Here is an 18551-nt window from a genome sequence, read left to right as displayed (position 1 = left end):
AGGATAGTGAAGGCGGCGTTTGATATGCTTGCCTTTATTGATCAGTGCACCAAGTATAGGAGTTGGGAGGTCAAATTGCAGCTAAACAGGACATTGGTTAGGCCACTAATGGAACACTGCGTACATTCTGGTCTCTCTGCTATAGAGAGCATGTTGGAGAACTTGGAAAAAAGTTGAGAAAAGATTTACAAGGATGTTGCCAGGGTGGGAGGGTTTGAGCTACAGGGAGAGGCTGGGCCTGTTTTCCCTGGAGCGGAGGCTGAGGGGTGACCTTATAGAGGTTTATAAAATCATGAGGGGCATGGATTAGGGTGAATAGGCAGGGTCTTTTCTCTGGGACTGGGTAGTCCAAAACTACAGGGTTAAGGTGAGAGGGGAAAGATTTAAAAGGGACCCGAGGGGCAACATTTTCACGCAGAGGGTAGTGTGTGTATGGAATGAGTTGCCAGAGCAAATGGCCGAGGCTGGTACAATTACAACATTTGAAGGCCATCTAGATGGGTATATGAATGGGAAGAGTTTAAAGGGAAATGGGCCAAATACTGGCAAATTTGTTTGGGATATTTGATCGGGATGGACGAGGTGAACTGAAGGGTCTGTTTCCATGCTGCACATCTCTATGACTCCGTACAGGCCTGCTCTGGAATTTGTCTTAATATAATAAACCTTCGAGACTGGAAAGGGTCCAACCCTTAGACAAAGTATGGTGACATCTAACAACTAATTCCTTCCTGACCTCACTAAACATACTGTTTACACATGCACCACATTTGTGGTTGATTCAGCATTATTCCCTTCAGCTACAAGTATCCATCCTTTCACACTGACGCTTAACTGTGCCATTTAGCTACATGCTGCAGCCTTGCCTTCTGTGCCAAGTTATCCATAAAGCAGAAGCGGCTGCATTGCTTTTCTCTAGTTGGGACACATCCTGCCTTAGTGCCTGTGGATGTGCCACTGCAACTGTAGAGCTTACAACAAACGAGCAGAGAACAAACATTTAAAAATCTTGCCAAAAGGGGGAAAAAAACACACAAATGGACCCAGACTGCCAGGCACATATAACTGATCGCCTGAAGTATCAAACATCTCGTTTTGGCAGAAGTTAATCGGGAAGGCAAGTTTTTCCAGCAAGATAAGCAAATTGAGATGTGAACATGTGCTTATTAGGCTTGACACTTGGTGAGAAAGGTTGACTTGCCTTTTGGTTTGTTATGGACTAAACCAGGGCAAGGGCGAGGGCGAGGGCCCGAGAGAAAAAGAGACATCGCGCAAGAGAAAGTGACACACGACGTGAGAGTTTCCACACAACCCCCTGTTGAACTTACAACCAGCTCATGACTCAATTAGAACAGCCCAGCTAGACAGCTGACCATTCCCCTTTCATTATACAAGTCACTTCTAAAACATGACCACTTTGGCCTAAAATCTCATCTGTTTTCATATAAAAAGGCCTCTCAAAATCCTTTCCATCTCTGTACCAAACCAGTCTGATCAGAGCCCAGCCTGGTTCATTCGCCCTCTGAAAAAATAATCAAGGACAGAGTCTCCTTGAGCCAAAGAACAGTGTTTTTTTTTACAAAAAGGACTAGCTTTGTGACAGATTACATTGCTAATGTTTTCCTAATTGTGACTCTCAGTCTACCTCTGGAAGCAGAAAATCACACCTGTAGAAACAAAAACCATTTCTCCACGAGAGGTCTGCAAGCTTGTTGGGCTAGCCGGATTCTACAGTTGGGAAAGGCATGACCATTGCACCAGTGTGTGCAGTATGTTCAGAGGTGCTGGTAAAAGGAATTGAAAGGGAGTACATGTTCACTCCCCTTCCCCAGATGCATTTGGAGCACCATCTTGTGTCAGGACCAATGGCCATGAGAGTCATTACTAGTTTGTTGGTGGATGAGATCAACCTGCTTCACAGCAATGTCCTGGGAGGTTCCAAAGTAACAGCATCCATGAAACACATGGAGGTCAGGGAGACCGAACAGCTGCAGGAGAAAGTGCCTGGTCATTTCCTGCCTGGCCATGTGGTGTATGGCCAAATAGTCTTGGCCAGTGGAGGCTGAAGTGGCACTACAAATGGAAGACATTCCAATCCGGTTACCAGAAACCTCTCTCAGAATTGTAAAAGATGATAAGGGAGGGAATAAATAGAACTTCTTTGGGAGCAGCCCAACAAGCTTACACACAGTTTGAAGCACCAGTTCAGACTACTTGCATGAAGCAGATGCAGTCTGAAATTGCGACTGAATCAGAAATGAGGTGCCAATAAGGAGTGGGACACAGATCTACCAGGTACGGATGCCACTGAGGAAGCGCAGAGAAACATGTAGCTAGCTCAAGTTTCCAGCGGCTGGACCTATTTATACATTTTTTTATGAGCCATAGCTCAACAAGAAAGTGCAGAACCTGCCTGGTTGTGCAAAAACCCTAACCTGTACAAGACCTGCAGTTATAACTTGTGAGCCAGCTTTTGAGGAACCAGCCAGAGGTATCAGTGGACTTCAGGAGATCCCTTGCCCAAAACAAGAACTACCAGCTACATCTCTCTCGCCCGAGACAGAGCGAGCGAGAGCCCGAGACAGATAGAGAGCGAGCTACATATCATGTGCCGTCTTGTACCATCAGATCCCAACAACAATACAGCTGTGAGTACATCATGACTGTAACCAAGGACCAGATTCTTCTTCAATTCTCCAAGGACTCATTCACCGCATTAAGTTTTGTTCCATTTGAATTAATTTAAGCAAATAAACTCAATTAGCACCATTGTGTGGGGCACTGAAACTAATTCAGAGGTTTTTACAACAGAAGGACAAAGCTTCCATTTTAGGTTACATAGCAGAGATCCAACTGAATTGCATGGGCCTGTGAAATGGCCAGAGAATACTTGCAACTCTCCAGAATGTAATAAGGCAAAAAGGCATGTAAGTGTACCAGGACCTGTATCTTTCACCCAAGAGACTGAGACATTAATTCTCCTTTTAATACCAGGTGAAATCTTGAAAGCCTAGTTCATTGGCCTAAGGTAAGGAGGTGCACATGAAGTGAATAATCTGATTGAGAACCCAGATTGGGAGAGGAAAATATGCAAAGCCTGTGTCACATCAGTGTAAAAGCAATACTCAGACAATCTGTCCCATTGTCACCATTTACAGGGCAATAATAGGAGAAGGAAAGAACTAGAAAGGAATGTGGGCAAGGCCCACATTAAACCCATTACTACCCAGCTAACCAATATAGAAATACTTTCAAACTTATTAGATTCCTTATTCTTTTACTTAAATACAGAACAGCAAATCAGACTTTACTGACCTCACGGCACTCATATGCTCATTAATCTCCAAATGAGAATCCTTATGGATCAAATTCTATGATTGAACTTTCTGTCCTGATTGTATTTATGGTCAAAGATATGAAGTGTGTATGAGCACATACCAGGCTAAAACTTGGAAGTAAATGTCATCCTTTCACACATCATTTTACATTTTACCATGAGTGTTCAAATAACACAGATTTGTATTGACAGGACTGGACATTACACGTGCAGAGTGAATTGAAATGTTTTGCTTTTCCAAAGGATGAAAGAATTCAAGCAAAAATGTCAGATTTGTACATAAAGTTCCATTAGGTTTTTAAAATAACCTCACAGAGACTGTGTTGCATCACTAAATCACCTTTCATTTACATGCAAAGAGACCTTGACACTGATATAGCTCCCAGCAAGAACAGAACCTTTGACATACCTTTTTTAAAAATATTTTATTAACCAGTACAGAAAACAGTTAATAATAAACAGAAAGTAGCAATTCACAAAAAAAAACTCTATATACAGGGAAGAGGGCAGCATAGTCAAACCCTACCGTTTTCAGAGAGATGAGGACAGACCAAATCCCACTTCCACTCATTACAAAGATAACACTAACAAACACAAACAGGACAGTGCAATCAAATGAGAAATCATGCATAGAACACAGACCCAATATAGCTATAATGAAGACACCAGACACTCATCAACACCACATACTGATCAGACCATCCTTGGCTAGCCTTCCAGCAAGATGGTCAGCAGCCTTCCAATCTCTGGTCACCCTGCAGACTGACCCGATCCTCCCCAGGTCCGCTTTCCTTCAGGCTGGTCGTTGACCACTCGGCTCCCAGTTGCCCCGCGTACTGACCAGACTACTCTAGGCCACTCCCAAGAACTGGTCTCTGGCTGCCCTGTGTACTGACTGACCCTCCCCAGCCCACTTTCCTCCAGGACGGAGATCGGCCACTGGCTGAACTCCTGTTTTTTGCAATTTTTCTTTCTTTATTTTATTATTTTTATTGTAGGTGAAATAAACAGAAAGAAACCCAGAAAAAAACAATAAAGAAAACCAAAAATCCAAAAGGTCTACCTGAAACAAGGGGGACAGAACAAAGAAAACTCGCCTCCTCAGTAGGAAACCTAACTGCAGTAATAGCACACTGTGTTGACCAGACAGCAAAGAGATCAGTCCCCTCCTTAACAAAATGGAGAGCCCTTCACCACTGATCCAAATCCTTCAGAGCCAGCTCTCAGCAGGAGCAGGACCTCTGACACTCCTGTTTATATCTGTCAGTCAGGGCTCCCTGATTAGGCCAGATTAACAGTCTTAATCAGTGAATGCATTCTATGAAGTCCATCTGACTGATCTAGTTACATTCACTACAGTTTTATAAAGTAGTCTGATCCAAATTTGTAAACCTTCTGTCATTACCATTATATTAATCACACATTTGTTTTAAACAACATCTACTTCAGATGGAGTATCTTCAGCTATCGTGGGGCCAATTAACCCCACAGTAGCAGAGTGGTGCTAGAATTAAAGCAGGTAACACTTGATGAAGGTGCCAAAAACAAAATGCTCTACTTCTCACCCCTAAATGCCATTCAACAACTCCCATGTTTGGATTTCGGACAAAGGCAAGATCACACTAACTAAAAATTAAACAAACTTTTAACACTTTTTCCTTTCACAGATATAGGCCGAGCATCTCCAACACATTCTTGCTTAATTCCAGCATCCGCAGTACTTTGTTATTGGATCAGACTTGGTATTATTTCAGAGCCAAGGATCATCTCTCTTTTACTTTGATAAATTGAGGAATTTATTTTTACATTCTTAGTTAGCATTCCTTTTGTTAGAGTCTCATTTTATTGCTTTAATTTTCCCACAACCCCAGTCAGCTTTGCAATAACAAGCCTTAATCGAATACAAGTACTAATTGTATTTGACTTCAGTTTCATCACACTTTTTGCCTTTCGAGGGTATTATCCACTTTGCATCAATAAATAGCTCCTTTGAGTAGATACTACTGTATTGATTTACTGTCTAATGATTGAAGGGATGATAAACAATGTTAACTGTTGGAATGTGCAAAAGATTGTTTTGTAACCCACTTGCCTGTCCTTTAAACAAATGTTATGTAATTGCAAATATACAGTTTAGCCAGTTTTTTTTGCTGCATGCACACTGCTCAGTCATTCGACAATCAGTGATCATTCCTCCACTGCAGCTCACAACAGTGATGTAATGTACTTGGATTCTCTGGCTTTTTTTCTGTCTGAATGAGAGCCAACAAGACAAGGGAGTATTTTGTTAAATGCTTGTGCCAAGATGTTTTCAGAGAAGTACGAGGAAGAATTTCTGTTGGGTTACACAGACTTACAGGATTCAACAGTCTATTCAGATGGCAGCTGGTTTACATGAGGCTGTTAATACAAAGTGTCCCCTCCGGCCATGGCATTAACTTCCCATTAACAGGGAATCCATCAGGAGTAAAACCTCTTTTACATACATTCCACTTAGATCAGGCAGACTGCATTTACTACTTTTTGCATCAGTAGTCAAGAACAAATCTGTACTGGACAGTAAACGGATTAAGACCAATATTTTTGCAATGGAGTTAATTGAAGTAGAAACACTGGCACCAAATGGCCAAGAGTTTAATGATAAAAGTAATTCGTTTTAAAATTGCACAAAAGTTATTTCACATTAAGTGCTTATTTTAAAAAGTAACATAATTATAGTTTATATTTTTAACTGCTTTCCAAGTTCATGTTTAACAAATTACGTCATTGACTGGATGCTTTGCAACTGACCTCCAAAATTGATTTTAGCTTCATACTAGTTTTATCAAATGCAATAAAATAAGGCAAATCAAATAAAACATAGTAGATTCATTGCATTGTATTCAAGATGACCACATAACTGAGAGATTTCAGTGTATGGACAACTAAAGAAAGAAGTCTGGCTAGAGTGCAAAGGGAAGACTATATAACCAGCATCCAGAAACTTTAATGATCTAAAAATGCTCATTGAGGTCCAATTCTGGAAGGCCAGTCTGCATGATTTGACATCCTTATCTCAGCAAGGAGATCATATACGTAGTTTATTGTGGGTCCATAATGCCACAAACAGATTTCAGAGTAGAACCAGGAGCTCGCTCAGGCAGAATCAGTATTGCAGAAACCTAACAAAATCAAGCATCATAAGAAAATGCTGCTTACAATCACAATCTGATTGCCAGGAATATAGTTCTTTTATGATTTTTGAAAATAAAAAGCTACAAATAGCATGGTTCAGAAAAATGCAGAACTTTGTCTGTAAATACCGTTACAACGAATTATAATTTTTAATTTAAGATCCTCATGGTCATCAGAATTCTAAAATTTTGAATATTTATTTACTGCCTACTACATTATGAATTTGTGTTAAAGCATAATAATAAACACACACTTTGATTATATGGTTTACCTTAAACTGAAAGCCAGTTATTGTCCTGAAAACGCATGTTTAAGGGCTTTGTGGTAATGTCATGGAACTGCTCCTCATTGGGCATAAATAACAGTGTGGGAAGAGTTGAGAGAAGACCGCACAAAGAAACAAGTAGAGTAGACCAACTAGCATTAGGAGGTAGTTTATGGAACAGTATTTGACTGATGCAACATGAAGATTGGAGCATATGTTAATGTATCTAATTAATATATTACAGCATGTAGTTTTAATTGATGATAAACAGCTAATAAAAGAAACCCAAGCCTGAAGACACTTCTTGATTTTGTCTTCTCCTCAACCAGTTTGTCATAAATCCAAATCATATATTTGGGCATAAAATCACAACAAAGAGCATCATCAACTGGCAGAAGTGGTCCCGACATAAAAAAGTTCATTAAATTAGTCCTTAAACTATCCTCTAAATGATGCTTGTAACAAGTCAATTGAATTCTCATTTAGAGAGAGGGAAGAGAGTTAGGAACCATCAGTACTTTGGGAAATTTAGAGAACAAAGCATCTTTCACAGCTAACATCTGGTTCAAATTAAGTGACCTGAGATAGGTACATTCAGACTTATTAAAGCTAAACAGAAAATCATGTTTGCAGTGACAAGGTAAAGTACTGATATATAATCCTTATCTGTCCTGACTAATTATTGCTATACTAAAACTGAGAAGTTGACAGAATTTTGACAGTAGAAAAACATTTATAATGGCATCTTTTGTGGCCTCAGCAAACCACCACTTTTGGAGGTTATCCACTTCTGTAATGTAGAAAATGCTGCAGTCAATTTAAACAAAGTTTCTAAACAATATTTTGTGTAATCAAGAGAAATATTGGCAAGGGCAGCAGGCAGGCATTGCAACAGTTCTGAGACATTTTAATTAATACGGAGGTTCATAAGGGGCATAGATAAAGTGAATGACAAGAGCCTTTTCCAGAGGGTGGGCAAGTTCAAGCTAGGGGGCATATTTTTAGGGCGAGAGAAAGTTTAAAAAGGGGCAACATGTGTGGAATGAACTGCCAGAGGTGGTGATGGATGCAGATACAGTTACAATATTTTAAAGAAATTTGGATAAATACATCATTAGGAAAAATTTGGAGGGTTATGGGCAGAGAGTAGGCTGGTGAGACAAAATTAGTTTCGAAACATGGTTGGCATGGACTTGTTTGGACCAAAGAGTTTGTTCCCATGCTGTATGACTTTATGACCTGAAAAGGGCAGAGTAGTTCTCTGCTAAATGAGTCATTTGTGAGGATATAACCCCAACTATTCCCACAGTAATGCAGTGGAGTGCAAGCCTAGACTGTGTTCAAGTCTCTAGGGTGGAACTTTGAACAACAGCCTTCTTACTTAGATTGGGAGAAAAACACATTGTGCGTGTCATTACTACATTTCTGTTTGTGGTAGCTTGCTGTATACAATTTGTCTGCTACGCTGCCTACAATATGACAGAAACTGTACTTCAAAAGTACTTTATTGGCTGCAAAGTATGTGGAGATTTCTAGTGATCGGGAAAGGCATTATACAAGTAGAAGTTTTTCTACTTGTTGTTTACAAGAGAAAGTTCTATCAATTGAGCCACAGTCAATGTCACTGTGAAATACAGCTGGCTTTGTTTTCAAATAACTAAAATTTTGTTCATGAGGTACTTGGATTATATAAAGTATGGAGAAGAATAATAGCAACTTTGATTAAACTCTGAACTGATGGCAAATTGCTGTGATATACTTTTGCTGCCTTAATCATAGATGTTAACTGTAGTTTAATAACATCTCTGTGCTGATTTACGATGCATGATGGTTAAGCAGCTGCAAGTGCAAATTATGTCAATAAAGACATTAGCTGGTAATTTTTGTTCTTCAACTTCCTCATAAATTTAGCAAGTGGAGGTTAACTCATTCACTCAATTGAGTACTGACTCGATGGAATACAGCCCTTCAAATGGTGACTGATTCTGTAAACGGCAAGATAATTTGGACCAGTTAGTACGGAATGGTTCAAATGCATTAAATTGAGGCAATTAGTAATCCCCTATAGTCAGATTCATTCATTAACACTTTACTCAAAGAACTATAAAGACATACAGCCAAACATATCAATAAAGCTAGTACATCAAGTGTCCTATTTAAATATGAGCCAGTCTCATACCTTTAAGATGACTAACAGGAGTAAAGACTTCAAATATAGTCATTCAAAATAAAAACTAGCCACCGCTATGATGGACAAGGATGTTGACTGTGCACCAATAACCTTAGGGAGAAATACACCTTTGGCAGCAGCCCCATTTCACTGGGGTTAATTTGAATCTAACCTACCTGGCAAAAGGCTACTGGACGAACAAATTACTGCAGATGCTGGAATGTGTACTGAAAACAAATCCTGGAAATCAGTGGATTGAACAGCATCCACGGAGAAGGACAGAGGGAGAGGGTGAGTGAGAGAGGGAGAGGGTGAGTGAGAGAGAGGAAGAAAGAGAAAGAGAGAGAGAGAGAGAGAGAGAGAGAGAGAGAGAGAGAGAGAGAGAGAGAGAGAGAGAGAGAGAGAGAGAGTGAGAGAGAGGGAGAGAGAGAGACAGACAGACAGAGAGAGACACAGAGGCAGTGAGACAGTGACAGCGAATGTTCATGAGTCTAGATGACTCTTCAGAGCTAACACTGCACACTTCACTTCAGCTCTGATGAAGAGTCATCTGTACTCAATATTAGCTTGCTCTCTCCATGGATGCTGTCTGACCCGCTGAGATCTCCGGCATTTGTTGTTTTCAGGAAACTAATGGAGTTGGACAGCCTACGTATTTAGTAGAGAGTAGAATTGAATGTAACACCAAGCGTCACCAAGTACTGAGGTTCTAACTAACCCTGGTGTTGCAAAGGATGGTACTGGCCTTGCTGTGGAATGCTCCAAACAGTTGGACCATCTTTCCTTCAAGAGAAGCACTGTTGATCACAAGTCTATCAGGAAGTGATCAGCACATAGCACTTGAGACCCTGCGGGAAAGGTAGAAGGTGGATCCTATTGGGTTGTTCCCTGAGCAGGATGTCAATGCCATTTGGCAGAATGCCTTCCTCAGCAGACATTGCCTGGCTGGTGGTGAGAAGGACATTACCTCAGAGATCCTTTTTGTACACCCAGACTCTACACCACTGCACGCTGCCTTCAAAGTAGCTGCAGGGGGCGTGAGATGGTCACACGTCTCCTTCTGGAACATGCCTTTGTGCAATTAAACCTATGGGGCACATGTGAGATGCTAAATAATCATTTAAATTGGGAAAACACTAAGGGGTCTTACACAAAGACACCTTGATTGCAGATATTAATAAAATAGATTCCACAACACCCATACAGAATCAACTTTCACCAGGAGACCAGTGTGCAAGATGATCTGCAAACTACTTGGTGAGATGGGAAGAGACATTCGAGTGAAAGCAGCATGACAGAACCCTAAAATGAGTACTCCTTCTTCTGACGTTGATTCCCAACTTCCGGTGAGAAACACCCAGCCTCCCGCAGTGATCTCCTCCCAAAATACTCTGCAAGGATTGCAACAACATTACACTGGGATAGATGAGCAGGAAACTAGCCACCAGGATACATGAGCACCAACTAGCCACAAAAAGACATGACCAACTATGACTTGTTCCATACACACATGAAGAGGGACAGCAGTTTGGGACTTTACATCCATCCTGGGACAGGCTGAATAAAAACACGCATGGGGATTCCTCAAGGCCTGGCATTCAAATCGGAACTCCATCAACAAACACATGTAATGTCCTAAACACAGGTAATGTCTTTCTCACCACCAGCCAAACAATGTGTGCTGGGGTGGCATGGTGACTCAGTGGTTAGCACTGCTGCCCCACAGCACCAAGGACCCAGGTTCAATTCCCACATTGAGTGACTGTCTGTGTGGAGATTGCATATTCTCCCAATGACTGCGTGGGTTTCCTCCCACAATCCAAGATGTGTTGGTCAAGTGGATTGGCCATGCTTAATTGCCCATAGTGTTGGGTGCATTAGGTAAATGTAGGGTAGGGGAATGGAGCTGGGTAGGTTATTCTTTGGAGGGTCAGTGTGGACTTGTTGGGCCAAAGGGCCTACTTCCCTACTGTGGGGAATCTAATCTAAATCAATTTGGATCCCATTTACCAATCTCTCAGAAGAACTGGAAATGATATCACCCACACAACAGACTAAGGCACATACTTAACAAGTGGGACAGAACACCGGTGCTTCACTGCCGGCTCACTGATGATGCTACCTATCATGGTGATGAAATGTCTGAGAACAAATCTACCAGCTCAGCAAGCAAACTTAAAACCTGATCCGCAACCTGAGCTACAAAACTTCTCCAAAATCGTTGGCATGTTGTTTCCGATACAAAAAAAATTAAGCTTTCCAGTTCTGCGTCAGAGCAAAAATCAACTTGATTGTGGTTTGAGACACCAGTAGAAGAACAATTTCACCCCTTGGCTGACTTAAAGCTACATACTAATAGATAATGAAATTCAATTTGGTTAAGAGTAGTATTTGGTTGGAAATATGACAAGAGTGATCAATGGAACTGGTATTTGGGCTATCATCTTATATACGGATCATTTGAATCTCTTGCAGGGCAGGAAGGACCTGTATAATGAAGACAGGTTGCACCTCAACAGGAGGGATGCTAGTACCTGTTTAGTGTTTGTTAGTGCACCTAGGAGTTTAAACGAATGTGGTAGGGGGTGGGAACCAGAGTTGTAGGTCACCATATGGAGTGACTAAGAAGGTCAATATTAAGTCAGTCTAAATCGGAAGAACAGGCAGGACCAAGTGAATAAAAATCATGGGACTGGCATTACAAAGAGTATTTATTTTCATGCTAGTACAACAGGTACAGCAGGTTAGTTTACAGCCTGATTAATACATGGAACTATGATGTTCCAACCATTTGGTTGAGAGAAGAGCAAGACTGGTAGCTCAATGTTTCAGGTATGATAGAGGTGGATGTAAAAGGAGTGCAGGAGTTGCATTCCTGATTAAGGAGAATGCCATAGCTGCTCTGTGAAAGAGCATCTTAGATGGCTCATGTAGTGAGGCCGTATGAGGAGAACTCAGTAATAAGAAAGGTGCAATCACTGTGATGGGGTTGTATTATAGGCCTTCCAATAGCCAGCATGAAATAGAGGAATGGATATTTAAGATCACAGAAATATGTAAAAACAACAAGGTTGTTGTAGTGGGTGTTTTAAGTTCCCCAGTATTAACTGAATCCCTTTGTGCCAGGGACTTGATTGGGGCAGAATTTGTTAGGTGCGCAGAGGAGGGTTTCTTGAAAAAGAATGTCTATAGTCCAACTCGGGAAAGGGCTGCATGACACTTTGTATTAGGAAGTAAGCCTGGCTAAGTTATTGAAATTTCTATGAGGGAGGATTTTGAGAAAATGGTCATAAATTCTTAACTTTAAAAGGTAGTCATGGATAAGGATCAGACTGGTCCTCATATGAAAGTGATAAGTTGGGGGAAGGCCAATTACAACAATATTAGACAAGAATTGGAGAAGTTAAATTAGGGCAGTTTTTCTTTTAAGGGTAAATTCACATCTGACACAGGCCAATCTTTTAAAGGCCAGTAGATCAGAGTTCAGAATCAGCACATCCCTGTGAAGATAGATAGATAAGGACGGCAAGATTTGGGAACCTTGAATGATAAGAGATGATGAAAGTTTAGTTCAAAAAAGAAAAAAAAAAGCATATTAATGTTAAGGCCCTTGAGAAGTATAAAGAGGAAGCAGAAAAGAACTAAAGAATTAAGAGGCTAAAAGGTTTAAATATTCTTGGCAAGTAGGATGAAGGAGAATCCGAAAGCATTTTATACATGAGGAGTAAGAGTGTAGCGAGGGAAAAGGTCGGTGCCCTCAAGGAACAAGAGGGACTGTGCGAGAGGAGCAAAAACAAAATGGGTGAGGTCCTCAGTGAGTACTTCCCAAAGAGAAAAATGTGGATGATGCTAAGAATAGGGAGGAATAGGTTGATGTTTTAGGAGGAGATGAGTGTCTTGAAAAACCATCCGGATAAATAAATTGCCAAGGACTGATGGGATCTGTAAAAAAAACAAAAGAAAGGATTCTGGGTAATCCAAGATGGAGGATGGGAAAAATTTCTGGCTGTAAGAGCTGCTCCTTTTTTTTTTGAGGTATTTTAGGTGTTGGAGGTGACTTCCTCGAATTCCAGGAGCAGCAATTACTGTTTTATATGCTGTTGCATTGTTTTGGAACTTTGGGGGGGAAAAAAAAAAGTCAAAACAACAGCAGTTTTGAAAAGGAGAAGAGCAGACAAAGGAAGCACATGGGGAGGACAGTGCTGGAGAGAGAGAGAGAGAGAGAGAGCAAACCTGCACAGTTCCTGCCTTTGCTGTTTGAATTCGTGTACCGCTGGACATCGGATTGCATCTGGGAAAATTAACAAACAGTGAAATTCACAACTAAATCTTGGAGGAACTGTTGGGCAAAAGTTCACAGCATAGAATCAGATAAGTTAATCGTTGTTTTAAGTCTGTCCAAGAGAGAGGCTGCAGTAGTGAGTATAGTGGATTCTTTCTTGATTATGTGTTTTTGGAAATAAGTCTCTTGATTAAACTTAAAATATAAGCCATAGCTATTAATTTAACCTGGGGCAGTGTTTGTAGAAGAATAAGACGGTGTTATTTTCTGGGTCTGTAGATTGTGAAGGAGCAAAAATGGCCTTTGCAGTAATATGTGCTTCTTGTCAGATGTGGGAGTTTAAAGAGAGGTTAAGGGTTACCACGGATTATATCTGCCAGAAATGCTGTTGGATCCGAATCTTATCAGATCGAGTGGATCGGTTAGAGAGACAGACAGAAGCGATGAGTAATTTGCAACAGCAACAGTACATGATGGATGGCAGTTATAGGAAGGGTGGGGCGGGGGGGGGGGGGGGGGGTGTCTCAGATCCAGTCACATAGGTGGGCTAACTACAAAAAAGGGTGAGAGAGGTAGGCAGCTAGTGCAGGAGTCTTTTGTGGATATACCCATTACAAACAGGTATGCTGTTTTGGAAAATGTAGGGGATGATGGATTCTCTGGGAAATGTAGCACGAACAGCCAAGTTTCTGGTATTGAGACTGGCTCTAATGCAATGAGGGGTACGTCGGCTTCCAAGAGATCAATTGTGTTAGGGGATTCTGTAATCAGAGGTACAGACAGACATTTCTGTGGCCAGCAGAGAAAAAGCAGAATGGTGTGTTGTTTTCCTGGTGCCGGGATCAAGGATGTCTCAGAGAGGGTGCAGAATGTTCTCATGGGGGAGAGGGGCCAGCAAGAGGTCATTGTCCACATTGGAACCAACGACATTGGCAGGGAAAAGGTTGAGACTCTGAAGGGAGATTAGAGTGTTAAGCAGAAATTTAAAAAGGAAGTCCTCAAGGGTAGTAATATCTGGATTACTCCCAGTGCTACGAGCTAGTGAGGGCACGAAGAGGAGGATAGAGCAGATGAATGCATGACTGAGGAGCTGGTGTATGGGAGAAGGATCCACATTTTTGGATCATTGGAATCTCTTTTGGGGTTGAAGTGACCTGTACAAAAAGGACGGCTTGTACCTAAATTGGAAGGGAATTAATATACTGGCGGGGAAATTTGCTAGAATTGTTTGGGAGGATTTAAACTAGTAAAGGTGGGTGGGTGGGACCCAGGGGGATAGTAAGGAAAGAGATCTATCTGAGACAGGTACAGCTGAGAACAGAAGTGAGTCAAACAGTCAGGGCAGGCAGGAACAAGGTAGGACTAATAAATTAAACTGCATTTATTTCAATGCAAGGGGCCTAACAGGGAAGGCAGATGAACTCAGGGCATGGTTAGGAACATGGGACTGGGGTATCATACGGAAACATGGCTCAGGGATGGGCAGGACTGGCAGCTTAATGTTCCAGGATACAAATACTACAGGAAGGATAGAAAGGGGGCAAGAGAGGAAGGGGAGTGGCATTTTTGATAAGGGACAGCATTACAGCTGTGCTGAGGGAGGATATTCCCGGAAATACATCCAGGGAAGTTAATTGGGTGGAACTGAGAAATAAGAAAGGGATGATCACCTGATTGGGATTGTATTATAGACTCCCTAATAGTCAGAGGGAAATTGAGAAACAAATTTGTAAGGAGATCTCTGCTATCTGTAAGAATAATAGGGTAGTTATGGTAGGGGATTTTAACTTTCCAAACATCAACTAGGGCTGCCATAGTGTCAAAGGTTTAGATGGAGAGGAATTTCTTAGGTGTGTACAAGGCAATTTTCTAATTCAGTATGTGGATGTACCTACTAGAGTGCAAAACTTGACCTACTCTTAGGAAATAAGGCAGGGCAGGTGACTGAGGTGTCAGTGGGGGAGCACTTTGGGGCCAGCGACCATAATTCTATCAGTTTTAAAATAGTGATGAAAAAGGATTGACCAGATCTAAAAGTTGAAGTTCTAAATTGGAGAAAGGCCAATTTTGGCGGTTTTAGACAAGAAATTTCGAAAGCTGATTGGAGGCAGATGTTCGCAGGTAAAGGGACGGCTGGAAAATGGGAAGCCTTCAGAAATGAGATAACAAGAATCCAGAGAAAGTATATTCCTGTCAGGGTGAAAGGGAAGGCTGGTTGGTATAGGGAATGCTGGATGATGAGAGAAATTGAGGGTTTGGTTACGAAAAAGAAGGAGGCATATGTCAGGTATAGACAGGATAGATTGAGTGAATCCTTAGAAGAGTATAAAGGCAGGAGGAGTATACTTAAGAGGGAAATCAGGAGGGCAAAAAGGGGACATGAGATAGCTTTGGCAAATACAATTAAGGAGAATCCAAAGCGTTTTCACAAATATATTAAGGACAAAAGGGTAACTAGGGAGAGAATGGGGTCCCTCAAAGATCTGCAAGGCAGACTTTGTGTGGAGCCACAAAAAATAGGGGGATACTACGTGAATATTTTGCATCAGTATTTACTGTGGAAAAGGATATGGAAGATATAGACTGTAGGGAAATTGATGGTGACATCTTGCAAAATGTCCAGATTACAGAGGAGGAAGTGCTGGATGTCTTGAAACGGTTAAAGGTGGATAAATCCCCAGGACCTGATCAGGTGTACCCAAGAACTCTGTGGGAAGCTAGAGAAGTGATTGCTGGGCCTCTTGCTGAGATAATTGTATCATCGATAGTCACAGGTGAGGTGCCGGAAGACTGGAAGTTGGCAAACGTGGTGCCACTGTTTAAGAAGGATGGTAAAGACAAGCCAGGGAACTATAGACCAGTGAGCCTGACCTCCGTGGAGGGCAAGTTGTTGGAGGGAATCCTGAGGCACAGGATGTACATGTGTTTGGAAAGGCAAGGACTGATTCGGGATCATCAACATGGCTTTGTGCATGGGAAATCATGTCTCACAAACTTGATTGAATTTTTTGAGGAAGTAACAAAGATGATTGATGAGGTCAGAGCAGTAGATGTGATCTATATGGACTTCAGTAAGGCATTCGACAAGGTTCCCCATGGGAGACTGATTAGCAAGGGTAGATCTCATGGAATACAGGGTGAACTAGCCATTTGGATACAGAACTGGCTCAGAGGTAGAAAACAGAGGGTGGTGGTGGAGGGTAGTTTTTCAGACTGGAGGCCTGTGACCAGTGGAGTGCCATAAGGATCGGTGCTGGGCCCACTACTTTTTGTCATTTACATAACGTATTTGGATGCGAGCATAAGGCGTACAGTTAGTAAGTTTGCAGATGACACCAAAATTGGAGGTGTAGTGGACAGCAAAGAGGGTTACCTCATATTACAACAGGATCTGGACCAGATGGGCCAATGGGCTGAGACGTGGCAGATGGAGTTTAATTCAGATAAATGCAAGGTGCTGCATTTTGGGAAAGCAAATCTTAGCAGGACTTATACACATAATAGTAAGGTCCTGGGGAGTGTTGCTGAACAAAGAGACCTTGGAGTGCAGGTTCATAGCTCCTTGAAAGTGGAGTTGCAGGTAGATAGGATAGTGAAGAGGGTGTTTGGTATGCTTTCCTTTATTGGTCAGAGTATTGAGTACAGGAGTTCGGAAGTCATGTTGCGGCTGTACAGGACATCGGTTAGGCCACTGTTGGAATATTGCATGCAATTCTGGTCTCCTTCCTATCGGAAAGGTGTTGTGAAACTTGAAAGGGTTCAGAAAAGATTTACAAGGATGTTGCCAGGGTTGGAGGATCTGAGCTACAGGGAGAGGCTGAACAGACTGGGGCTGTTTTCCCTGGAGCGTTGGAGGCTGAGAGGTGACCTTATAGAGGTTTACAAAATTATGAGGGGTATGGATAGGATAAATAGAAAGGGAGTCCAGAACTAGATAGCGTAGGTTTAGGGTGAGAGGGGAAAGATATAAAAGAGACCTAAGGGACAACTTTTTCACGCAGAGGGTGGTACGTGTATGGAATGAGCTGCCAGAGGAAGTGGGGGAGGCTGGTACAATTGCAACATTTAAGAGGCATTTGGATGGGTATATGAATAGGAAGGGTTTGGAGGGATATGGGCCAGGTGCTGGCAGGTGGGACTAGATTAGGTTGGGATATCTGGTCGGCGTGGATGGGTTGGACCGAAGGGTCTGTTTCCATGCTGTACATCTCTATGACTCGAACTGCGGATGCTGTAAATCAAGCAAAAACAGACGTAGTTGTTTGAAAAGCTCAGCAGATCTATGACAAGAAAAAAGATTGCAGAAGGGTCACCATACCCAAAACTTTAACTCTGGTTCCTCTTCATGGTTGCTACCAGACCTGCAGAGCTTTTCCAGAAGCAACTTCTGCTTTTGTTTCTGATGGGATCTGTCCCAGGATTACCAAAGGAGTCAGGGGAAGAGGTTGCTTAGGCCTAGACAGAGATCTTTGTATCCTCTTTCGCCATAGGTAAGGTGCCAGAAGATTGGAGAACAGCCAAAGTTGTTCCTTTAAGGAGGGCAACAGGGATAATCTAGGAAATACAAGCCGACGATCCTTCCATCAGTGATGGGATATTCTTGGAGAAGCTTCTTCAAGATTGGAATTATTCGCATTTGAAAAATAATTGACTTATTAGGGAGAGTCAGCATAGCTTTATGTGGAGGAGATCTTGTCTCACAAATATGATGAGTTTTTCGAGGAAGTGGTGAAGGTATTGAGGATAGAGCAGTGGATATCATCTACATTGACCTTACTAAAAGCATTTAACTGGGTCCCACATGCTAAAACTAGTCCAGAAGATCAAATCACATGGAATCCATGGTAAGTGGGATACAAAATTGGCTCCGTCACAGAAGGTAGTTGTGGAGGCTTATTTTTCTGATGAAAGGTCTATGACCAGTAGGGTTCCACAAGGATCAGTTTGCCTCATTAAAACTTGGTACAAGACAACGATGCATCTAATCTCATTATCAGCTTCAGCACTCACTTGCTAACGAGTATGATTATCCTCTTAGGAAATTCTGTCATTGGCTGTACGAGTTCTTGTGTTACTAATGAGCCCAATTCTACAGCCATGTCTCCAACACATATTTCCAGGAGGTGGAAGTGGTCTTTGGCCTTGAGGTCATTGGCATTCATTTTTCCAGTTCCTTTTCCACACTTCCACATGCTGCTGAAAGTTCTCAAATAATTGTGTCTCCTCTTACAGGAGTTTCCCACAAGTCAATTTGCTCTAAATGAGCGTAACCCATGTGTTGACATCTATTTTGCATTTCCTCAGGGAAGCCTTCAGGGAGTCT

At 41.8% G+C, this 18551-nt stretch overlaps 1 protein-coding gene across 6 annotated transcripts in view; it reads right to left on the bottom strand.

Moving 5' to 3' along the window:
• LOC140479024 (SPRY domain-containing SOCS box protein 1-like) overlaps positions 1–18551 on the bottom strand; it is a 214301-nt gene that overhangs the window by 50497 nt on the left and 145253 nt on the right. The gene's annotated exons all lie outside the window — the stretch shown is intronic.

This window comes from Chiloscyllium punctatum, chromosome 6 (genome assembly GCF_047496795.1).
Source record: "Chiloscyllium punctatum isolate Juve2018m chromosome 6, sChiPun1.3, whole genome shotgun sequence".
NCBI lineage: Eukaryota > Metazoa > Chordata > Chondrichthyes > Orectolobiformes > Hemiscylliidae > Chiloscyllium > Chiloscyllium punctatum.
The sequence above is the reverse complement of the archived record's forward strand: the minus strand, read 5'-3'. Positions and strand labels throughout refer to the sequence as shown.